General features: G+C 40.5%; 2 long non-coding RNA genes across 2 annotated transcripts; both read left to right on the top strand.

The window, feature by feature from the left end:
* Window positions 1-7,260: 7,260 nt before the first annotated feature.
* LOC145864444 (uncharacterized) lies at window positions 7,261-8,656 on the top strand. Its single transcript, XR_014382989.1, has 3 exons — window positions 7,261-7,399; window positions 7,869-8,008; window positions 8,249-8,656. It is a non-coding gene; the product is annotated as an uncharacterized LOC145864444 (long non-coding RNA).
* Window positions 8,657-23,371: 14,715 nt separating this feature from the next.
* Window positions 23,372-24,932, top strand: LOC145864421 (uncharacterized). Its single transcript, XR_014382974.1, has 3 exons — window positions 23,372-24,369; window positions 24,460-24,531; window positions 24,733-24,932. It is a non-coding gene; the product is annotated as an uncharacterized LOC145864421 (long non-coding RNA).
* Window positions 24,933-26,604: the final 1,672 nt, after the last annotated feature.

Below are 26,604 nucleotides of genomic sequence, written 5' to 3'. Positions count from 1 at the left end.
GGCACGAGCAATTTCTTTCCCCATTGAAATAGCCAAAAGCCTTAATCAAATTTCATAAGCTCCCAGTAACTTCCAAACGTATTCATAACACAGGCACAATTCCAGTATTTATCATTAATTCCTGCTACTTCCTTCTTAAATACTTCATTCTCTAGTAAAGTCTTGTTAATTTTCCAGTAACCTTTGCTAACTTTTTTTGTTGACAAACCATGCATATTTATCTTCAATGAGATCCCTTTGTGGTCTGTTAAAATCGATGGTTCAATCAAGACCGTATCAACCTTGTCAGCCATATCTTCAGATATCAGACAGAAATCAATACGGGATTGTATAGATAAATCTTTGGTACTCCATATAAACATAATCTTATCTGGGTTCCTATGTCTCCAAATATCTAGAACACCTAACCTTAGACATATATTCCCTATCTCACAAACATAATTGCTATCCTTAGGAGGCCATCTATCTAGATTATCATGTAATACTGTATTAAAATCTCCACCCCATATTACTTTGGCCAATGGAAATTTTGACATAATTTTACTTATTTTCCTCTCAATGTCTCTAAATAAAATACAGTTATTTGACTTGTTATTGGAAGCATAAGTATTTACAACAATAAATTGAACATGGTTGACATCTACCAATAGTATAATCCATCTCCCTGTATTATCTGCTTCATGACTCAATATATGACCCTTAAAGTTGCCTTTTAAAATAGCGACACCTGCTGACCGATTAGTACCAAATGAAAACCAAATATCATTCCCCCATTGACACTTCCAAAACGCAGTATCTGTGGAACAGGCATGAGTTTCTTGAACGAAATAAAAGTCGGCACTAAACTCATGTTCTTACAATACAAAAATAAAGATTTCCTTTTCAAAATATTACGGATTCCCCTGGCATTAATAGAAAAAACAGAAATGGACATTTACTATCACAGTGACTATATGAAGAATATTAAACTTGTATTTGTTCACATGAATCAGGGTCTCACAAAAAGAAAAGTTCTTACTAGTTGCAAATAAAAACAGTCCTTTGCACCACGCAAGTGGTTGACCTAAATTATATATGTTTTTTTGTTATATAATTGCAAATAACATTGTACCATAGACTGGTAAAAACAAATAGCCATCAAGCTAACATTAAGTGTCAGTGCGAATTTCCCTGCCATAAAAAATATATATATATATATATATATATATAAAATAAGTTTGGCTCACACAAACAATGCTCTTTCATCAAGAAATATAAAGTTTTATCAGATGCAAATAAAACTCAGTCCTGCACAAGTCACTTGATAAATCCAGCAGTCAACAAACTAGGCGTCAGCGTGAATTTCCCTTCCATTAACAAAAGCCTTAGCTCCGCAAAGTATGCACTTTTCCCTTCCTTCCTTGCTCTCTCGATCATCTGCCACAGATGATTCCGAGCTTCTTTGTCAAATGCTGTCAGATCCTCCTTGATCCTCAGGTTGTTCTTCTTTAAATAGTCATTTTTCTTTGCACTTTTCCATGTCATATCCCTCGCTGTCCTGGAGATGAATCTCATGATCACTGGTCGTGGTGGCTGGTTGTTTTCCCCATCTCTCAGCCTACCCAGGCGGTGCACTACATCCAGAGAACCTGCAACAACATTTCGCTCCTCCTATTGCCCTGCAAATGTCCTTCACTCTTGCTTTGATGTTCTCGTTAGATTTTTCTGCTATTCCATAAATTCTAAGACTCCATCTCCGACTATACCGGTCATTCTCGTTTACCTTTGACTCCATTTCAGTGAGTTTCTTCTCCTGCTTTGCAACCTGAATGTTCAATGTTGCGTTGTGCTGCTTCAGAGTTTTTACTTCCTCAGCACTGAAATCAATCGATTTATTCAGGTTAACGATACTGATAGTGCTCTTTCACACCAAATTCATCATGTCATCTGCGCTCTCTTTGATTTTAGCGGTGAGGATGCGGACGATGTTGTCCTGTAGCTGGCTCATTGATGGTTCACTTCTCAGCTTCTTTGGAAGTTGCTCCTTGGTTGGGGTATTCGGGTATGACTCGCATGAGTGAGTTTCAACAATGCCTCTTTTCTCCTTGGAAGTTTCAACATCCATTATCTCAGCAACAGTTTGGTCATGTCCTGATTACATGCTACTAGCTATGAAGATGTTAGCAGGCCAAATTAACTACACACGCTGAAACTTTTCGATAGTCATAAAACCCTGTATGAATATGGTTTAGTTTATTTACCAAAGTAATTGATTACTTTCTGCAAGTTATTCACCTCTAAAACCAAGTTTGCGACAACACTAGCCTGATAAGCTAGCTAGCTCAAAAACTAGCTTGTCGAACGTACATGAAAACTGCCACGACTGGAACCAAAAGGAAAGAAATGGAGAGATAGTAAGATGGACAATTAACCACTAAAGATAGTATGATTTTGGGTACTCCTCTTCAGAATGTAACTGTGGGGGGAAATACTGCAATGGGTGATGAAAATGCGGTGAGCACGGACAACAATGCTCACATCTTGCGCCCCTCCAGTCCCCAGCTCAGGCCTTTACCTTATGACCCCGGCACTCCAGTCAAGCCCCAGGGGGAAAAGATGAGAGGCCAAGAAGGTATGTCACTTCTTGAGATGCAAAACAATATTATAATGCTTTTGACAGCAAAGATAGATGAAAGGGCAAATGGCTTGGAGGTCATGGTTAGGGAGAATACGATGAAAATTGAGGCCTGTAAAAAATCTGTTGACTTTATCTTTGGAGAAGTGAAAACCCTCAAAAGTGACATGAAGAAAGTAGAAGTTATCTGCCAGGAAAATGAAAAGAAGGTGGCTGAACTCGAGCAAAAGGTGAATGAGGCGGAGAGATACGAGCACAGGTGGAACCTGAGGCTCCATGGAATTCCAGAGCAGGCGGGTGAGGACATCAAATGCAGAGTTGTTGACATCTGTGGAGCTGTCATTCCCGAATCAAAAGCCAAACTTCAGGAAAATGTAGACATCGTCCATCGTTTGGGAAGACTTAAGGATCAAGACAAGAGACCAAGGACAACCATCATCCGGTTCACCAACATATCTACACGGGTTGTTCTTTGGAGGCGAGCAAAGAATTGTGAATTCCTCATCAAACAAAAATTTAGGTTCACGGAGGATCTGACCTCAGCAGACAAAGTGACAAGAGAGAAACTGTGGCCGATGGTGGCTGCAGCTCGAAAGGCAGGGAAAACTGCATTTTTTTTTATCGGTGCAAGAGTGATCATCGATGGGAAAGAAATGTGGCCAAATCAGAACATTTGAGTGAGAGCCAGAGTCTAACTCGGGCAGAACTGTCAGGCCAAAAAACTGATTACCAGGTGAAAAAAAGCCTTTTATTATAAAAATGTACACAAACACTTGAATGAGAAAAGGCTGACCTGAGAACTGGTAAACTAAACACTAACTATAGGTGAATAACTGCTTATTGTAAAGTCTACACAATGTCTCCCCCTTGTGGGAGTAACAATACTTTGGTAATTTTATGACCAATATTATTATTACTTTTTTTGGAGAGGTTAATAATGGGATGGAAATCCTTTTGAGTTACATATCCTTGGGAAAAGCTTATATTAGCATAACAAGGTTGTTGGTTGAAGTTTATGTCTTTATCTCTTTGTTCAATTAATGTCAGGGGTATTCTTCATTTACTCAAGCGTAAGGCTATTTTCCTGTATTGCAAACGGTTTAATGCAGACTTTTACTTTTTACAAGAGACTCATGCTTGTTCTTCCGATCTATCATTTTGGAAAAATCAATGGGGTAACGATATCTGGTTATCAAATGGCAACAACCACTCTGCAGGTGTAGCAGTTTTAAGAGGTGCATTTAAAGGGAAGGTCATCAGTAGTAAGACTCACCACTCTGGATGTTGGTTAATTTTAACAGTATATTTTTACAGTGAAATGTTTTTATTAGGGAATATGTATGTATCCAACAACAAACCAAACAACAGGATATTATTTCAAGAATTTGAAGAAGAAATTAGGTGTATTTCAGGATATCAAAATTATTTTAGGTGGAGATTTTAATGCTGTATCTAATGTGATGATTGACAGATATCCCCTCCTAACAGATCCTGCATAGTTAATCCTGAGTTTAATAACCTATGTCTTGGTCTTGGATTAGTCGATATTTGGAGATCTAAATATCCTGATAAAAAGGAATTCACTTGGAGTAACAAGGACATGTCCAGACAGTCAAGAATTGACTTCTGGTTCATTTCTAATTCATTAGATAATTCTGTAGTCAAGGTATCAATTGAACCATCAATTCTTACTGATCATAAAGTTATATTCTTATCTTTGTTGGAAGATGATAATTTCAAGATGGATGCCAAAGATATTATACAAGACAATTGGAGGAAAGCCCAACTATTTAAGTCTTATGGGAAATATTGGGAATTAATGAAGTATAAAATAAGACAAAAAGCCATGAAGAGAGGTAAAGAAATTGCTGAACTTAAAAGATTGAGGGAAGATAAACTTGTTAAGGAAATACTTTCTCTAATCTCTATGGAGGACCTTGATGAAGAAGGAAAGGGCCAGTTATTCTCTTTACAACTAGAAATGGACCGAATGAATGAAGAGAGAGCAAAAGGGGCATTTATAAGATCAAGAAGGAGATGCTTGGAGGAAGGTGAAAAAAATACAAAATACTTTTACAATTTAGAAAGAAAGAAGATATTTCAAAATATGTTTCGGATTTCTATGGTAACCTTTATACCAGTAATGCCTGTCCTACTAGTGACATATCTGCCTTTCTAGACTCTGTCAAAGACTGTGCAAAATTCATAGATGAAGACTTCCAGAAGTCTTGTGATGAAATTCTTTCTATTAATGAAATAAAAAAATGTATCAGCAAGTTAAAAGAGAACAAATCTCCAGGGAATGATGGCATTATCAGTGAATTCCATAAATATTTTCAGGAGGATATTAGTGAATTTATATTTCATGTTTTTAAGTAGGCAATTGATTTAGAGGTCTGTTTCTATGACACAGGGCCTAATTTCTGTAATACCCAAACCAAACAAAGATTCTATGATGTTAGAAAATTGGAGACCAATCACATTAATGAACAATGATGGAAAGATACTTGCATCCATCTTTGCAGAAATACTTAAAAAAGGTCTTGACCAAATCATTGACGATACCCATTCTGATTTTATGAAGGGCAGACATATATGTAATAATATTCGACTAGTATTGGACTTGATAGACTACATTGAGCACATTATGGAAGATAGCTTTATTTTATTTGTAGACTTTTACAAGGCATTTGATACAGTTGAACATTATTTTTGGTTTTGGTCAATATTTTCAAAATGTAATTAAGACACTTTACAAAAAGATTCGACATTAGACGTGGAATTAAACGAGGATGCCCAATTTCTCCTTTCTTATTTTTATTGGTCAAACAAGTTATGGCACTTCATATAAATAAGGAGAGTTTTAGGGGTATTCAGATACAAGACAAAGAGATAAAATGTTCACAACTGGCTGACGACGCCACAATTTTTTTGGAAAGATCATAAGAAAGTCAAGAAAGCTATTGAGTGTTTAATGCCTTCACACATGTATCAGGTTTATCTCTGAATATTAGGAAATGTGAATTATTTGCGTTGAAAAGATGTGACTTAAACTCAGTATGTAATATCCCTGTAAAAGATATGATCACATATCTTGGTATTACAGTTAGCAAAGATCAGAAAGAAAGGGCCAACTTCAATTTCTCTCCTATTGTAGAGGAAATTGGAAAGAGATTTAACTCCTGGTTATTAAGAGATCTTTCTTTATCTGGACGTGTACTTTTATCAAAATCTGAAGGTCTGTCCAGATTAGTTTCCTTGCCTTGGATGTTCCTCTGTCAGTAACTAAAATGGTTGATACGAAATTATTTAACTTCATATAGAGGAATAAACCACATTATTTAAGAAAAGCGGTAATATGCAGCACCCAAGGTGAGTGCTCTGGATTTTAAAACCTCTAATATAATATTTAAAATTAAATGGATGCAAAACTATTTAAGAAATAAGGATTGCATCTGGAATATCATCCCAAATGTAATATTCCAACAAATTGGTGGTCTAGAATTCTTACTCAAATGCAACTTTGATGTGGGTAAAATCCCTATTAAGCTTGCAAACTTTCATAAACAAGTACTTCTAACTTGGAACCTCATGTACAAACACCATTTTTCCCCTAATAGGTATACAATCTGGAATAATAAAGACATAAAATACAAAAACAAGTCTTGGTTTTTCCAGAACTGGTTTGACAATAACATTATTTGGGTTAAACAATTACTGAACAATGATGGACAACTATATGATTATCCAGAATGTATTAGAACACACAATGTTACATTCACTCCTGAGGAGTATCAAATTGTTGTTAGAGCTGTCCCTAAAGGTGCTATTCTTCTTTTAGGAGAATATAACAATACTCCAAGTGCAACTGTTGAGGATTTTGTAGCCTCAATACAATTAGAAGGAATTGGCATTTTAAACTAATAATGTAATAACATGTATATAAGGAAACTATGTGAATATGTTACTATTCCCTCTGCTAAAATGTACTGGACTGCAGCCCTAGGACAAGTGAACTGGAACAAAGTTTTGTTGTTATCTGGTAAATATTGTATATCTAATAAGGTGAAAGAAGTATCATACAAACTCATTCATAGAATCTACCCTGTAAAGACCTTTATTATACATAGATTCAAAATAGCTATTGATAACAAATGTGTATTTTATGATTAGAGACTCTTGACCATTTATTTTGGGACTGCTCTTATGTCAGAAGATTTTGGTGTGAGTTAGAATATTTTATTTTAAAAGAAACAACTATTAATGTTAATTTGAAAGACTCTGATATTATGTTTTTTTTTAACCAAATTATATGGACCCTGATTTAACTTTTATTGTTCATTTGTTTATCTTTCATGGAAGATTCTTTATCCATAAAATGAAGTGGGCAGAGAACGAACCCCTTTTCACATTATTTAAGATAGAATTGAAATATTATTTTCAAATTATCAGTAAATTTAAAACCAAAAAAGCAATACGCACCATAAAAGTATTTAACAAATTGAAAATGAATCTTGATATGTAATGCCCCTGTCTGTTAGGTTCATGTACTCTTGTTTGTATATTTCAGTTTTTTTGTATTTGTTGTGTACATAATAAAAATGTATACATGTTTTTTTTATAAATAAATAAATAGAATAAAAACTTCTGTTGTTCAGAGGTAAAATGAGCTAGCTAGTTAACAAGGGCAGCCCAATGTCTCTAAAATTGTATATGTACCATCTCTGATTCCACCAGACTGCTGCTCACGGACAGAAGAGATGGACTTCAACCATCAATAGCCAGGTAACGTTAACTTAATGTTAGCTAGCTATCTAACGTCGGTGTTGAGAGTGAGTGGTGTAACGGCTGCTAAAAAAGGAACTACATAATATAACACTAACGTTACCTAACTACCAACGGCGTTAGCTAGCTAACGTTAGATCTGCCTGCCATTGATATTTAACTCAACTCAAGATAGCTAGCTAAAGTGAATTGTTCATAATCTAACGTTAATTATGGCATCTATAAAACGTTAACTAGTTACTGCTGTACAGTAACGTTAGCTAGCGATGTTGAATGAAGCTACTTTTTTTTAGCTAGTTTGTAGCTAAAGTACGTTAGTTAAAACTGCATCGCCTGTCAATGCACGGTTGTCTTCATAGGTCGGAGGCTCAGAGTTGGTACAGTTTAGACAAGAGAACACTTTAGGGGTTGTTAACTACATACAGATAAAATGTCACTGGACCCATCGGGTCTGCGGTCTATTTTTCAGGCTAGAGACCATGTTGTGGAGCCTTCGGTGGACAAGCGGTCATTTGATTGATGAAGAGATGGCCAGCAATCTAATTGCTGTTGCAGAGGAGTTCCTACAAGAGGCAAATGACATCCAACAACGGGAACCTTACGAAAATGGCAAGTTGTTATATTATATTATATTGTATCATTTCTTTTGTACAGCATGTGTGGCAAAGGCTGAGATTGTATCATTTTACATGTCCTGTGTTAAGTCTCCTGTGTCAAGTCAATCAATGAAAAAAACATTTGGTTGGCCTATAATGCTGTTTTTAAATTCTATATGGTGATCTTATAGTCTTTTAACCTAAAGTTTTTAGGAGTGTATTTTGTTATTATCTATTGTATTTTTTATTTCAGTATCCTATCAAGCGCCTTTGGAGGGAAGGCGGTATCACATCACCAAGGAGCAGCTTGAGTTCCTCATAGATTGTCATATGATGTAACGCCCTGGCCATAGAGAGGGGTTTTTTGTTCTTTATTTTGGTTAGGCCAGGGTGTTACATTGGGTGGGCGTTCTATGTTCTGTTTCTATGTGTTTGTATTTCTTTGTTTTGGGCTGTGTGTGGCTCCCAAATCAGGCACAGCTGAAGTTCGTTGCTGTTGATTGGGAGTCACACATAAGTGCATGTTTTTCCGTTGGGGTTTTGTGGGTAATTGTTTCTGTTCGTGTTACTGTGTTTAACGTGACAGGACTGTTTTGGTTGTCTGTTTATTGTTTTGTATTGTATAGTGTCCGTTTTCTCAATTAAATATGACGAACACTAACTCCGCTGCGTTTTGGTCCGCTCTCTCTAAAGGCAACCGTTACATATGACCATCAGACAAATGGCAGATGTTCTCAATGTGTAGCACTCTGTGGTCTAGCGGCGCATGAGGTAAGTTATCGTAATTGAATAAAGCAATTGTAACACAAGCGGGAGCTCTCTACATCCACTCTAGATTTGATCACATTCCTGATTGATGTATCTTTTTGTGTTATTTTTGTATTTAGTCATTTTCAGCTTTTCAGGTCCTACTCACTGTTGTGAGATGCTCAGCTGGATGAGAGGATCGAAGAGCTGATATCAATAAAAACAGAATGGTGTCACTATAAGAGAAAAAAATGGTTTTGTAAAACAAATGCATCTTGTTTTTTAAGTGGATGATTGTTATCCATGGTGCTGTGGATGGTTACAGCAGACTTGTTGTGTTTCTGAAGGCCTCTGACAACAACAGGACTGCCACAGTCATGGAGTCATTCGAAGCAGCCATCACCAGCTACGGAGTACCGTCCCGGGTGAGATGTGACCGGGTGGTGAAAACAACCGCATCTGTGCCTTCATGGAGCAGTTCAGGGGTGGTGAGAGGGGAAGTGCCCTCAGAGGAAGGAGCACTCACAACCAGAGGATAGAGTGGCTGTGGGGGACGTCTGGCATGGAGTCTCCAACGTTTACCATGACCTGTTCACCTTCTTGGACGGAGCAGATCATCGACATCAACAATGAGGTGCACCTGTGGACACTGCACTTTGTGTTCCTGCCACGGGTGAACAGAGATCTTGCTGTGTTTGCCAGTCAGTGGAACCACCATGGGCTGAGGACTGAACAACGGCAGTCACCTCTGCAGTTGTTCGTCTCGGGTTCCCTGGCAATGCAGAGGGCCAATCTGACAGCAGTAAGGGATTTAATTTAATATTAATGATCATAAGATAACAATAACAGCCAATATGGACTGTATCATTTAATATTAATGGTCATTAAGTAAACAATAACAGCCAATATGGACTGTTTAATTTAATATTAATGAGCATTAAGTTAATAACTTCCAATATGGAAATACAGTGCATTTGGAAAGTATTCAGACCCCTTGACTTTTCCCACATTTTGTTACATTAGAGCCTTATTCTAAAAGGTATTAAATAAATAATGTAGCGTCATACCCAAGAAGACTCGATGGTGTAATCACTGCCAAAGGTGCTTCAGTAAAGTACTGAGTAAAAAGTAATAAATGTAATGTTTCCTTTTATTTATACATTTGCAAAAATGTCAACCTGTTTTTGCTTTGTCATTATGGGGAGTGTAGATTGATGAGGTGAAAAAATGATTGTATCCATTTTTGAAGAAGGCTGTAAGGTAATAAAATGTGGAAAAAGTCAAGGGGTCTGAATACGTTCCGAATGCACTGTACTGATCCTGTGTGGCTCAGTTGGTAGAGCATGGTGTTTGCAACGCCAGGGTTGTGGGTTCGATTCCCACGGGGGACCAGTACAGGGAAAGAAATGTATGCATTCACTACTGTAAGTTGCTGTGGATAAGAGCGTCTGCTAAATGACTAAAATGTAAATGTACAAACAATAGAGATGTAACTAGATAAATGCTTAAATGTTGATGTGCAGTTACATTTTCAAACACTCAACTGCTACTGTAATTTAGTGCTACTGGATACAATTATGTATCGTAAAAATGTTTTTATGCAACACCGAAATGTGGGGAATTCACAATACCGGAGGTCATGAATTCCCTAAAGGCATTGTAGGTGCTATGAAGAGGGAGCCTTAGTGTCACAGCACATGTGTTTGCCTCTGGGTACTTTTTCTTCTGCTGCCCAGCGAGACGCCCTCGCGCTGTGTGGAGGAATTCGATGGTCGGGGTGTCCTCAAACCCAAGGGGTGGCACCACCGTTGCCCCAGTAGCAACCTCCAACACCAGCGCCACTGTTAGAGGAGGACATTCTCCATCTGAGGAGTACACAGTAAAACCATTAAAGTACATATTTAAATCACAAAATGGAATAATATGCAGTTACCGATAAACTGGAACAATTGACTATTTTACCTTGCACCTCAGCCAGCCAGTTGAACCAGTGGCAGATGGTGTCATTCTCCAAACACCGCCGGTTGCATTCAGGTATGGAATAGGTTACTTTAAACAGGTCCCTGGCAGTGGAAGGCTTTATGGAGTCCACAAAAAGTGCTCGGAAGCTGCCCTATGGTTCCCCAATGCTTCAAGCAGCCCAAGAGAGTTGAGACCATATTTGAACCTGTTATGGTTTAAAGACAGTATGTATATTTAAAATAAGTGTAATAAAACGTATCCTAATATAAAACAGGGAAATAGTCCATGATCTTTAAATCAGTAAAAGAACCTACAATAAGTCTGTTTAATCACAAGATTCACACCTAGCTTACTTACAAAGCAAGCACTGTGTCCTCATGTACTACATGGATATAGGGAAAATGTACCTATCCTGTTCAGCTGCCGGATGGTAGGGTCAGCGATCAGGCAAACCCTCATAGTTATCAACCTGCTTCTCCCGGTTTGCCGCCTTTGGACTCCAGCATTATTCTGTCTCCTGAACGATTGAAATCTGAAATGTGCAAACGTTATAAGTTACAATAATGACACTCAGCATAATCGACGCCTCCCATACTCGCGCACCCCACGGTAGCTGTTGCAATCATTAGCAAGCTAACGTTACTAGGTAGTTGTGCCGGTTAATGTTGGCTTTTGCCAGGTATACCTAACCTACCAGAATGAATCCTACCTTTGAACCACCCGATCCTCCTGGGGGGGTTGTAAAGGTGGTTGCACTTGGCTGGCAAAACTTAAAAAGCGGTCTCTCATGTTTTCAAGGTCTGACATGACTTAGTCGTTTGTTGGTGATGATGAATGAGAAGTTTTTCATATAGTGATTGGCCAACATTTGCATATAGTTTACATATTGTTATTTAACGTGTATCTTTTTGACACTCAAAGACCCAAACGGCGTTCCATACAGTGAACCCAGCGGAGAGACGGGAGCTGCGGCAGAACGAAAAGAAGAGGGAGGGTCTCCTCAGCCCAGCAGAGAAGTGGTCTCAGCTCCAGAAAGGCACCCACCACAGAGAGAGAATGGAGTGAGTATGTCCAGTTATAAAGACTTTAAAGTTCATGGACAGATCGGAGATCAGAATCAAAAAGATAAGCTCAGCTTCAGCAGCCTAGAACATCAGATTGAAAATGGACGGAGAAAAGGCTACCATGAATTAGAAATCATAGAAGCAGTAATCAGAGCTGTGAGCCACAGGGCTTAAGATGAGTTATCTGGAGGGAAAAACAGACATGACACTCTACACACTAAGGCAATTCTTGAGGACACATTATGCAGATAAGGATGCTACTGAACTGTATCACAAGTTGACTAAAGCAACACAAGAGTCGGGAGTCTGCCTTGGAATTCCTAGTCCGAGTCTTTGACCTGAGACAGAAAGTGTTATCAGCCTCAGCTCGTGCCCAATCAGGACTGAAATATGGCACAGTTAGTTAAGAGTCAATGCCTGCAGGCCATTGTTACAAGATTAACAAATGATAATGTCAGGGCAGAGATGAGAGTGCATCTCCAGAATATTAACACCAGTGATGAACTGTTGCTTGAGAAAATGCAAATTGCCCAGGGCAATGAAAGCGAATGCATGCAAAAGGCCAGGATTTCCCGTAAGTTCACACTCACACGAGTGAACACAGAATAGAGTGAGGATAACGGGGATAGAGGAGAGAAATGTGAACAGGCAGAGCCCTCACAGACCACAGTCCAAAAACAAAAGAAATACAATCCTCTCCTGAGTAAAACTGATGCGAGCAATGAAGCAATCAAACAACTGACCTGTCAGGTTGCCTCATTAGTACAGTCAGTGCAGGGCCAGGGTGACAGTTCAGTTAGGAATCGCTCCAACAGAAAACCAAGTCCAACCAACAGGGAGAAAAGACAATGCAAAAGTTGTTATGAGACTGGTCAACAGACTTGCCATCATTGCTACAAATGTGGCAGTGATTGCCATTGGGCAGCAGGATGTAGGATCAGGGGCAACGCATATCCATCAGGAAACGCCTGGGGGTCACAACCATGGAATGGGGAGTGACCTCAGATACATCTAGTTCCATCCAGTGTTGTAGTGAAAAGGTGGAGAGAATCTCAGAGTTGAAGTTGTGTTCATTGGAGAAACCTGGAAAAACTGGAGAAACCAATCATTGGGTTTAATGTAATTGAAGAAATAGTTCAAACAAAAAGTAACAAGGAGCCCTCAGAGCTGATGTATACAGTAAAGATGCATAGAAATGCACTTAAGCTAGGACAGGGAAAGGCAAAGACTCTACTCAATCTGCTTCAGCACTCAGAGTACACGGAGGAATGCTTGCTTACAGCAGGCAGACGTGACGTTGTCATTCCAGGTGGACAAACAAAATGGATTCATCCCTGTATTCCAAGAGGGGCTCCCTTCAATGATGAAATTGTGTTATTTGAACCAGACGTGAGAGTGATCTGGGGCCTGGACCTACAAAGTCAGGTTGTGAAAACATATAAACGGCCACCTTGAAAAGTTGACATTGCAGTAGTGAATACTACCAAACATGACATTACCTTACCAAGACAAACAGTGATAGGGACATTACAGAGAGTAGTAGCGTGTCACCTGGTTCCTGTGCCCAGATGAGAAAAGGTTACTGTAGCACAGGTTCAGGACAGATCCCCACCAGAACCTGGCCCTGACAACGGTCAAATAGAGTGGCGGGACCCACCTGTAGAGGTTCAGCACTTGAGCCAAGAACAACAAGAATTTGTCAAACGGATGCTCAGAGAGGAATGAGCTGTTTTCGCCAAAGATGACATGGACATAGGGTGTATTGAAAATCTCAGAATAGAGATAACATTGACTGATAACATACCAGTGGCAAAGAGATACAACGGTGTGCCACGCCCCTTGTATGCTGAGGTGAAGAGCCACCTTCAGGGGCTCCTGAACAAAACTTAATCAGGAAGTCAACTTCATCATACGCATCACCTTTGGTCTGCGTACGGAAAAAGGATGGGAGTTTAAGACTTTGTGTTGATTACAGGGGATTGAACAAGAAGACTGTTCTGGACAGGCATCCTGTTAGTTTTGAGGCCAGTGAAATGTTTGGGACAACATTTCGTTTTTGCAGGGGGGTGTTGTAAGGGGCTTAATACACTTGTATTCCAGCCACTAGGTGGTACTCTGGTGAAGCCCATGGGAAATAAAGAAATATTGTTTAAGTGAATTGGGAAGAGTAAGAATGAAAAACTAAAGAAAGATTAAACGGCTGTTACCTGTGCTGACATGATTAAAAGTGAAGTAAACCGTACTTTTCGCGTTGTACTTTATATGATAAGCTCATTGGAAGGGTAACGTATACAGGATGTACATAAATGGGCATAAACACGTGACACAGAAAATAAAAATATTGACATTTAGGAATTCAAAATGCATCTAAATAGATTTCCTTCTGTCTAAGGAAGTAAGTAAATGTAGGAAATCCAAAATGTTTTTCTAATGTCTAAAATAAAATGTGTATAATATATACTTGTCTGTAACGTAAAGCAATGCAGAAGCAATAAGCATTGTAAATGATGACCAATCACTGCACATTTACTGCATAATATGGTTCAATCAAGCCAGACGTCAACACAGTTTTTTCCCTTGTCAGCGCATTTTTGCAACAAATTGGACAAAACAATTGCATATTGCTATGCAAAATGTCATAATTGTCGCTGCAAAATCTAGCATATTTATCAGCTAATATTAAAAAAAATCCATGTGAAATCCTGGAGAGATTCACCGGAGTATGTAAATGTATACACTCACTACTGTAAGTCGCTCTGGATAAGAGCGTCTGCTAAATGACTAAAATGTAAATGTAAGTGACCTCTTCTCTTGGAATAGAAATCCACAGGTGGAGTACCCGCTCCACCATCCCATTTCCACAGTGGTGCTACCATGGGGATGATGGGAGGTGGTTGTGGATGATTATTTCCATTCTTCACAGGGACACTGGTTGTGAGGAAGATCTCCTCCCTCTCTGCAGGGACACTAGCCTTTGGGACGATCCACTCCCTGTGCGCAGGGACGCTGGCCTTTGGGAAGATTCCTTTCCTCTGCGCAGTGACACTGGCCATCAGGAGGATCAACTCCCTTTGTGCAGGGGTGAGGTGTGATGCTCTGAGGATCTTCTTCTTCCGAGCAGTGATAGAAGCTGCTGGAAGAATCCCCTCCCTCTGTGCAGGGATGAGGCCTGATGCTCGGAGAATCCCCTCCCTCTGTGCAGGGACACTGGCTGTTTGGAGAAACCCCTCCCTCTGTGCAGGGACACTGGCTGTTTGGAGAAACCCCTCCCTCTGTGCAGGGACACTGGCTGTTTGGAGAAACCCCTCCCTCTGTGCAGGGACACTGGCTGATTGGAGAATCTCCTCCCTCTGTGCAGGGACACTGGCTGATTGGAGAATCTCCTCCCTCTGTGCAGGGACACTGGCTGATTGGAGAACCCCCTCCCTCTGTGCAGGGACACTGGCTGTTTGGAGAATCTCCTCCCTCTGTGCAGGGACACTGGCTGATTGGAGAATCTCCTCCCTCTGTGCAGGGATGAGGCCTGATGATCGGAGGATCTCCTCCCTCTGCACAGTGATGCTAGCTGCTGAGAGAATCCCCTCCCTCTGTGCAGGGACACTGGCTGTTTGGAGGATTCCCTCCCTCTGTGAAGGTACACTGGCTGTTTGGAGGATACCCTCCCTCTGTGACGGGATGAGGCCTGATGCTCGGACGATCTCCTCCCTCTGCACAGCAACTTCGGCTGCTGTGATGATCTCCAGGTATGATATAGCGCATATAGTCATTCCCTAAAACGCAATAGGAAGGTTTTCTTAATGTTTTGTTCACTCAGTGTAGATCAATCCCTAGCATATACATTCATTTGTATGTGTACTGATGATGTAAATACCCAAATTATATTAATGTTATCTACAATATATTATAATACCGTAAGCCTTCCTGCTGCATGGGCATTTCCTCCTACAATTTTGAGCTGATTTTCTTCACTTTACCAATATTTTGTAACTTTGTTAATTTTCACATTTATTGTGTTTGGAATGGCACTGTTACTACAGCATTTGATGTAAGTATGTCGGACAATTACCTATAATGCTCACTGACTGAACATTCAAAATTACCATGGCAATTATTGACGCATTCACATGCCATCGGAAACTTGGAACCTCAGAGTTAAAATGAATGTAAGTTATTAGTGTAGAGCTTCCTACTGGTTGATTCTCATACTTCAGAAGTGGGAAACTTGAAATCATCATTCCATAACGACTTAGCGAGTCAGAAATGTCAGAATTTCCTAGTTCCGACTTGAAGGGCCTTCAATGATGTAGGGCAGGTCAGTAATCAAATTATTTTACTGTGCCCAGTCGCACACAGACTTTTATGATCACACAAGTTGCCACCGGTGGATTCAAAATGAGTAGCCTAACAATTATTTACATGGCCCCAGGTACATTCGCAAACAAATTATTTTTCTGTGAGAAATCAATAATAGTTGCACACATAGGGTAACAGTCAGCAATTGACAGTGAGAAATGAGCAAGATAACCATAGACGGGAAGTTGACAATAGCTTATTATTAGTATAAATACATTGTATTTCTATGGTTGCAGTCCTCTACGATTGAATTGCATTGAATTGAATAAATCAGATCCAATGATTTACCGCCTGTAGGGTGGGGTACCGCTAGTCATCAATATTATAATCACCATCTCAATCATTATCACCATACCATCATAGACTTATTCTTCTGTATCTGAGACTCATCTGACACTACCTTAGATATGGCAGTCTGCAACTCAATACACTGCCGCTGCATGGTGTTCAGCGTCCCCTGCATGTGGTTAATCGACTGCTTAACATCGTTCAGCAGGATCTGAATCTCAAGCCTGCAAGAAATCAGGTGGTTCAACATACTGAGATGACAAGAGGTTTCAGACCATACCCATTGGACCATCTTTAGTATTCTTTCTCACTTAACACCAATCTTATTAGGAATGTCACTTTGTGCAGAAGATGTTACTATAGTGGTATTTAGAAGAAAAAAAGTATACTTTGTCAGGCGCCAAAAGGATGACGGGATGTCTCCCTGCTCCAGTGAGCTCTGCTGGCAGGTCTTGCTCACTGTTGGAGGAACGGGAGCCAAATTAAAGGAAAAATATCTACGGTTGTTCAGCAATGAAACATTCATGGCATAATGGGGATTGTCCTTCCCTGTGAAAAGAATAACAGCTGGGGTTTACTTTCGCACTTTTAGATAATGTAATACAATCTTTAAACCCATCAGAAGTGTAGTGCTTACCGCCATGAAAATATTGGCCCCTGTTATTTTGGGCTGCATTGTCCCAATTTTGACCACTAGTTCCAGCTTGTGATGAGAAGGTCTTGATGAAATGATCAGGTCAACATTTTGTTAGACATTTCAGAGATAGCATTAACAATTGTACATGAGACAATGCTTCCAGATATTGAGGTATCTTCCTTTTACATTTACATTTACGTCATTTAGCAGACGCTCTTATCCAGATCGACTTACAAATTGGTGCATTCACCTTATGATATCCAGTGGAACAACCACTTTACAAAGTACATCTATATATTTTATCCCAGGTATTCCTTAAAGAGGTGGGGATTCAGGTGTCTACGGAAGGTGGTGATTGACTCCGCTGTCCTGGCGTCGTGAGGGAGCTTGTTCCACCATTGGGGTGCCAGAGCAGCGAACAGTTTTGACTGGGCTGAGCGGGAACTGTGCTTCCACAGAGGTAGGGGGGCCAGCAGGCCAGAGGTGGATGAACGCAGTGCCCTTGTTTGGGTGTAGGGCCTGATCAGAGCCTGATCACCATTGCAAATGCAGTTAAGATCAAGATGAAAATGGATGGAAGAGGGAGAGAAAAATACAAAATATTTCTTTAATTTAGAAAAAAGGGCAGGCGAAAAGACTTCCATATGTAATATAATGATTAATAATACTCCCAATGAAAATCCAAAATAAATCTCTCAGCATGTTGCCCAGTTTTATCAGAATCTGTATACATCAGCCCAGCCAACTTCCAATATGGATCTTTTCTTAGACAATGTAGCAAACATTGCTAAGAAGATAGATAATGATTTCAGGGATTTTTGTGATGATGAGTTATCTGAAATTGAGATTAAAGACTGTATTAAAAGCCTTAAGGACAATAGGTCCCCTGGAAATGATGGTTTAATAAGCGAGTTTTATAAAGCATTCAATGATAAATTGATTCCTTTCATTCTTGCTATGTTTCAAGAATCAATAGAAAAGGGGGAGTTACCGGCTTCCTTAAAGCAAGGTGTAATTACTTTGATTCCCAAACCTAATAAGGATACTCTTTATATAGACAACTGGAGACCCATTAGCCTGTTGAATAATGATGGGAAATTATTTGCCCTTCTATTTGCTAAGAGGTTGAAACAAGGCTTGCATCATATAATTGATGAAGAACAATTAGTAATAACATCAGGTTGATCTTAGATATGATTGACTATAATGACCTCATCCTTGATGATAGTTTTCTTATGTTTGTTGATTTTTATAAAGCTTTTGACAATGTAGAACACGAGTTTATGTTCAAAGCAATACGTTTTTTGGGGTTTGGTGACTTTTTTGAAAGCAGTCCAAACTTTATATAGTGGTTGGACTAGCTCTGTAAAATTAGCTCGCGGGACATCCCAAAGATTTGATATTGGCCGTGGCATTAGGCAGGGCTGCCCAATTAGTCCATTTGTATTTTTATTGGTTACTCAAATTATGGCCTTTCATATCAAGAAAGGGAATTTAAGGTGTTTCAGCACTTGGCAAGGAATTTAAACTATGTCAACTGGCTGATGATACCACCATATTTTTAAGAGACAGGAATGAGGTTTCTAAAGCAGTTTCCTGTACTGAAGACTTTTCCCTAGTTTCGGGTTTGAAAATTAATATCAATAAGTCAGTCTTATTTCCACTCAAGGATTGTGTTTTACAGGAAGTATATGGTATCCCAATTAAAGATAAGGTTACTTATCTTGAAGTTGCTATATCCAAGTATGAAAAACAAAGGAGTGAATTGAACTTTAACCCCATTATTGAGAAAACAAAGAAGAAATTCAACCTCTGGATGATGAGAGATATTTCGTTATACGGTCGGGTTTTGTTATCCAAAGCTGAAGGGTTATCCAGATCGGTTTATGTCTCGTTATCACTTGACTGTAACGGCGGTCGTCAGGAATGGACCAAGGCGCAGCGGGTTGAGTGCTCATAATTAACTTTAATGAAAACACTACTACAAACAAAACAAAACGATGGACGACGAAGACGGACTTGAAGGCACAAGACAGCAATTCAAGTGACAACCTCCCACAAATACAAATACAAACACACCCTAATATATAGGACTCTCAATCAAAGGCAACTAGACAACACCTGCCTTCAATTGAGAGTCCACACCCCAATTAACTAAACATAGAAACAGACTAACTAGAAAGAACATAGACTAACAGAGCAGTGACCAAAAAACCCCGGAATACATAAATCAACTACCCTCTACATAATACACACACCCCGAACCACATAAACCAAATACCCTCTGCCACGTCCTGACCAGCCTACACTAACGAAATAACCCTCATACTGGTCAGAATGTGACATCCGGGGTCTGCAAAGGTGCAGACTCCGGATGCACCTCACACACAAAAAAAACAACAACAACAAATAACCCCCAAAACACTAACAAATCCCCAAAAGTACATGGGAGGGAAGGGAGGGTGGCCACCGACGGTGCTCCTGCAACACCCCCCCCCCCCCCCCCCCCAACCCCAATACTCCCCCCTCAGGAGGTGGCTCAGGAGCCGGATGCAGACCCCACTCCACCCCTGGCTCACTCCCCTCATAAACTGTCTTTACAGTGATGTCCCTCTCGGTCGACCCCGGACTGTAGGGTGACTCTAGGAGCTCTGGACTGTAGGAAGACTCTAGGAGCTCTGGACTGTAGGAAGACTCTAGGAGCTCTGGACTGTAGGAAGACTCTAGGAGCTCTGGACTGTAGGAAGACTCTAGGAGCTCTGGACTGTAGGAAGACTCTAGGAGCTCTGGACTGTAGGAAGACTCTAGGAGCTCTGGACTGTAGGAAGACTCACTTGGTTCTGGACTGTAGCCAGACTCACTCGGCTCTGAACAGTGGGCCGTCTCACCTGGTTCCGAACAGTGGGCCGTCTCTCTCCGGGGCACTGTCGCCGGAAGCTCTGGACGAGGCACTGTTGCCGGAAGTTCTGGACGAGGCACTGTTGCCGGAAGTTCTGGACGAGGCACTGTTGCCGGAAGTTCTGGACGAGGCACTGTTGCCGGAAGGCCTGGACGAGGCACTGTTGCCGGAAGGCCTGGTGCGTGGGGCTGGCTTAGGACGTGCCAGACTAAGGACACGCACCACATGGCTAGTACGAGGAACATGGACAGGACGTGCTGGACTGGGCTGACGCACTGAAGCCTGGTGCGTGGTGCTGGTAATGGAGGTACCATACTGGAGACACGCACCTTAGGGCTAGTGCGTGGAGCGGGAACAGGACGTACTGGACTGGGCTGACGCACTGGAAGCCTGATGCGTGGTGCTGGTACTGGATATGCCAGCCTGGAAACACACACCTTAGGGCTAGTGCGTGGAGCGGGAACAGGACGTACTGGACTGGACTGGGCTGACGCACTGGAAGCCTAGTGCGTGGTGCTGGTACTGGATATGCCAGCTTTGAAACACACACCTTAGGGCTAGTGCGTGGAGCGGGAACAGGATATATTGGACCGTGAAGGCGCACTGGCGGTCTCGAGCACAGTACTGGCTCCACCCTTCCTGGCTGGATGCCCGCTTTCCCCAGACAAATGCGGGGCGCAGGTACTGCGCACACCGGCCTGTGAATTCTAGGCCTCAACGCCGTGCACCTCACTCCAACGCACGGGACCTGACTAATACTAGGCTGCCCCCAATAAGCACGGGGATTTGGCTTGCGGCTCAATCCTGGCCCTGCCAAACTACCTGTGTGCCCCCCCAAAAAAAAAATATTGGGGCTGCCTCTCCGGTTTAATAGCCAGTCGTGTTCCCCTGTAGCGTTCCCGGTCTTCGCTCCATTTTTTCCATGGGCCCTCTCCGGCCATAATCTTTTCCCATGTCCATTTCTCCCGTTGGTCACACTCAAATTCCCTTTTCTCCTCAACGTCCACCTTTTGCTCCTTCCTTCGCTGCTTGGTCCGGATTTGGTGGGAGGTTCTGTAACGGCGGTCGTCAGGAATGGACCAAGGCGCAGCTACAAACAAAACAAAACGATGGACGCCGAAGACAGACTTGACGGCACAAGACAGCAATTCAAGTGACAACCTCCCGCAAATACAAATACAAACACACCCTAATATATAGGACTCTCAATCAAAGGCAACTAGACAACACCTGCCTTCAATTGAGAGTCCACACCCCAATTAACTAAACATAGAAACAGACTAACTAGAAGGAACATAGTCTAACAGAGCAGTGACCAAAAAACCCCGGAATACATAAATCAACTACCCTCTACATAATACACACACCCCGAACCACATAAACCAAATACCCTCTGCCACGTCCTGACCAGCCTACACTAACAAAATATCCCTCATACTGGTCAGAACGTGACATTGACTTACCCCCTAAAATTGTAAAGGACTTAGATAAGATTTTTTATAATTGTATTTGGAGGAACAAGCCTCACTATCTACGATAAGATATTTTCACTAATACCCAAGAACAAGGAGTTATTGAGGTTTTAGATTTCAATACTCTAAATAATACTTTTAAAAGAAATTGGATTCTGAAGTATGTTAAGGACCAGAACTGTCACGGAATTCTAGGACCAGTGGAGATGCGGAATCAGGCGCAGGAGACAGAGGCCCGGAGCAACAGTGTTTTAATGCCACGGTAAACAAAACACAATAGCCGAAAGGCACAGGGCGCTTAAATAGGTCCGCCCGGGAAACACATTCCCAAAAGAAAACACGAAGAAAAGCGCACGGGACGCATCCCGGCAATAACTCGTACACAGGCCAGCGAAACAGGCCAAACACACAACTGTCCTGAGTGGACAATAAACAATACCGCACGAGAACCCAAACTGAAAATACACACTAAATAACCCCCCACTAATGACAGACAGGTGCGGGATAGACAGACAAAACCAAAAGACACAGAAACATAGATCGGTGAGAGCTAATAGGCCGGGGACGACGACCGCCGAGCGCCGCCCGACGTAGGAGGGGCGCCACCTTCGTTGGATACTGTGACAAGAACAGTATTTGGAATGTCTTCCCTAAGTATTTATTTGACTCTGTTGTTGGTTTAGATTCCAATAACCCCGAAAGAATATGCAATTGTTTTTGATGCGATTCCAAGGGGGGGGGGGGGGTGGGGGGGGGGTTGTCTCTTAAATTCCTCTGTGGTTGATGTAAATAACATAGATTTACATAAATATATTCATTGGCAATATTAACATCAAAGATAAATGATGTAAGAAACAGATCAGGAATATTGTTTGTGATACTACAATTCCCTCAGCAAGATTCTTTTGGGCAGATATCTATGGTAATATACAATGGCGGAAAGCATGGAAAATTGCTAACAAATATTGTATCAGTAACAAAGTAAAGGAAGTTTCATTTAAAATGTTACATAGAATTTATCCTGTGAAATATGTTTGGGAAAGAGTCAAGCTGTCACGACCTCGTATGAATAATTAGACCAAGGCACAGTGTGAGTAGAGTTCCACATTTTAATAATAGTGAAACTTCCAAAAACAACAAAGCTATGACGATCATGAAACACGTAGCGCACATAGGCACTCACACAAAACTATATCCCACATCGCATGTGGGAAAAAGGACACACTAAGTATGATCCCCAATTAGAGGTAACGATTATCAGCTGCCTCCAATTGGGAACCATACACACACACCAACATAAATATATAATACCTAGAAATCCCCCTAGTCACGCCCTGACCTAAAACACCATAGAGAACCCCGAGGGCTCTCTATGGTCAGGGCGTGACAAGCTGAATATAACTGATTTCTGTGGAATGGAGAAGGAGACCATTTTGCATTTGTTTTTTACCTGTATTTATAGCAGAATGTTTTGGATTGGCATACAGCATTTTGTTACAAAAAAATAGGACCGGTTGTACTATTTACTGGTTTTGATATAATGCTTTATTTCAGAAATTCTGACATAAATATGTAGTATATTTAATTCAACTGCTAATAATACTAGGTAAATTTCATATTCACAAATGGTCTAATTCAAAACCTAACTTTTTAACTTTATAAATGAGTTTAAACAATATGGCAGCACTCTGACTAGAATGCTTCCCTGTAGCTCAGTTGGTAGAGCATGGTGTTTGCAACACCAGGGTTGTGGGTTCGATTCCCACGGGGGGCCAGCACAGGAAAAAAATAAATAAATGTATGAAATTGTATGAAATGTATGCATTCACTACTGTAAGTCGCTCTGGATAAGAGCGTCTGCTAAATGACTAAAATGTAAAATGTAAATGTAAAAACAAAAAGGCAATTAAAACTTGTATTATTAATGAATATGATTGGTTTGTTTAGGATTCCGGGCAATGTAAATAGTTTGTTAGTATGCTTGTTTGCATGTGACTATTCCTCTTTTGTTTCATGATATTTGTTAATAAAAAATAAAAATAAAAAGCCCTGTAAAAGTTGAAGTCATATTGAACAACTACCAGAGAGAACCTTCTCTACATAGGAATTGCATACCATATTTTTTCCATACATCAAAATAATACTTTATTGTCAATCAGCAATTACTTACTTAGATAAGGCCTCAACAAGGCCCCAGTTAATGGTTGAAAATAACTTATGTCAGTGCCAATGAGTTACACTGAGTGTATAAAACATTAAGAACACCTGCTCTTTCCAAGACATATGCTGACCAGATGAATCCAGGTTAACGCTATAATCCCTTATGGATGTCACTAGTTAAATCCACTTAAATAAGTATAGATAAAGAGGAGGAGAAAGCTTTAAAAAAATATTGTAAGGCTTGAGATAATTGAGACATGGATTGTGAATGTGTGCCATTCAGAGGGTGAATGGGCAAGACAAAATATTTACATGCCGTTCAACGGGGCATGGTAGTAGGTGCCAGGGGTACCAGTTTGTGTCAAGAACTGCAACGCTGCTGTTTTTTTTACGCTTCAAAGTCTCCCTCCCGTGTGTATCAAGAATGGTCCACCACTCAAAAGACAATTTGACACAACTGTGGGACTGTCCTCATATACACATTATGACATAATAAAGAGCTTCATCTTTCATGAAATAAAGACATAGAAGCATACCCAATTATACAGGTTCTACACATTCCATTTCTCCATGGCAATAGAATGTAAACATTCTATTTTGCACCAAACATCGCCTACAACTCAATTCTAAGTGCAGCATATTGGACGACAACACAGTCATTGATCATTTGCAACTTTAAGTCATTTCTGTTATCTCTAGAGCATCCCGTATATCTATAGCGCTGCATTTCTTCCCCATCTTTCCATGGATAGGGTTTGGTGCATTCCGGAGTTCACTTATGGTCCCACAAAGGTAATCTTAGGAGAAATAAATTTTAGCGTAGTGTAAATGCCTGTGCATAATGTGCATAAAAAAGCATAATTATTTTCATTATCTTCAAAGGAATTCTGTAGAAGCAGCCTTTATTTTCAGACTCTGCAGGCCTGCTGGGAGGAAACATATTACAATAAACAGGTAAGATTCATCCCACAAAAACATAAACAACAGAAAGAGAGTTGTATTTCAAGACAGTTTATAGAAGTTGGTCATAAGAGTTCTTAATATCACTTGCAAATTATCAGGCATGAGTAGTTGTGAAATGTTGCGAGAGGCCCTTCTGAAAGCACATGATATGGTATTTCGTGGCATGGTCTCACACCTTACCTCATCTTGCAGAAGAAGGTCATGGTCCATTATCTGCTGCTCCAGAGTCAAGGCCAGGTCCCGCCCCATGTCACCACGGAGCACATGAGCAACTGGCTGGTGTCTCAGGGCAAAAAATCCCTTAGGGAGAGGTGAGCACCACGTCAGCACTCACCTTCACTGCCATTCCCTGCCACCAGCAGCACTCCAGGTTTGGGTAAAATAAACTACAGAAAAATCAGAAACCAGGAAAGTTGAATTGCTCTGTGTTTTATTTGAAGGGTGTGGAAGGAAACCCTGGAGGAGGGAAACGACCTCGCTCGGCTGGTAAGAGAATGATAGTTAGAGACATACTACAAGTTAGTGAGCTCTTTACTAGCCTTTCAACAACGAGTTAGCACAGCAGGATAGATCTGTTGTGAAATTACACTAATGGGACTTCCTGTTTCATACTGCAGGCCTGGGAAGTAAACACTTGCCTAAAAATGATGGACATAGAGCACGAGGCTTTCTGCAAGCTCCGCCGCAGGAAAATGTAGACATCGTCCATCGTTTGGGAAGACTTAAGGATCAAGACAAGAGACCAAGGACAACCATCATCCGGTTCACCAACATATCTACACGGGTTGTTCTTTGGAGGCGAGCAAAGAATTGTGAATTCCTCATCAAACAAAAATTGAGGTTCACGGAGGATCTGACCTCAGCAGACAAAGTGACAAGAGAGAAACTGTGGCCGATGGTGGCTGCAGCTCGAAAGGCAGGGAAAACTGCATTTTTTTTTATCGGTGCAAGAGTGATCATCGATGGGAAAGAAATGTGGCCAAATCAGAACATTTGAGTGAGAGCCAGAGTCTAACTCGGGCAGAACTGTCAGGCCAAAAAACTGATTACCAGGTGAAAAAAAGCCTTTTATTATAAAAATGTACACAAACACTTGAATGAGAAAAGGCTGACCTGAGAACTGGTAAACTAAACACTAACTATAGGTGAATAACTGCTTATTGTAAAGTCTACACAATGTCTCCCCCTTGTGGGAGTAACAATACTTTGGTAATTTTATGACCAATATTATTATTACTTTTTTTGGAGAGGTTAATAATGGGATGGAAATCCTTTTGAGTTACATATCCTTGGGAAAAGCTTATATTAGCATAACAAGGTTGTTGGTTGAAGTTTATGTCTTTATCTCTTTGTTCAATTAATGTCAGGGGTATTCTTCATTTACTCAAGCGTAAGGCTATTTTCCTGTATTGCAAACGGTTTAATGCAGACTTTTACTTTTTACAAGAGACTCATGCTTGTTCTTCCGATCTATCATTTTGGAAAAATCAATGGGGTAACGATATCTGGTTATCAAATGGCAACAACCACTCTGCAGGTGTAGCAGTTTTAAGAGGTGCATTTAAAGGGAAGGTCATCAGTAGTAAGACTCACCACTCTGGATGTTGGTTAATTTTAACAGTATATTTTTACAGTGAAATGTTTTTATTAGGGAATATGTATGTATCCAACAACAAACCAAACAACAGGATATTATTTCAAGAATTTGAAGAAGAAATTAGGTGTATTTCAGGATATCAAAATTATTTTAGGTGGAGATTTTAATGCTGTATCTAATGTGATGATTGACAGATATCCCCTCCTAACAGATCCTGCATAGTTAATCCTGAGTTTAATAACCTATGTCTTGGTCTTGGATTAGTCGATATTTGGAGATCTAAATATCCTGATAAAAAGGAATTCACTTGGAGTAACAAGGACATGTCCAGACAGTCAAGAATTGACTTCTGGTTCATTTCTAATTCATTAGATAATTCTGTAGTCAAGGTATCAATTGAACCATCAATTCTTACTGATCATAAAGTTATATTCTTATCTTTGTTGGAAGATGATAATTTCAAGATG

The sequence above is a fragment of the Salmo salar genome, chromosome 27 (assembly GCF_965601325.2).
Source record: "Salmo salar chromosome 27, fSalSal1, whole genome shotgun sequence".
Taxonomy (NCBI): Eukaryota; Metazoa; Chordata; class Actinopteri; order Salmoniformes; family Salmonidae; genus Salmo; species Salmo salar.
Note: the sequence above shows the minus strand (reverse complement) of the source record. Positions and strands in the feature narration are given on the sequence as shown.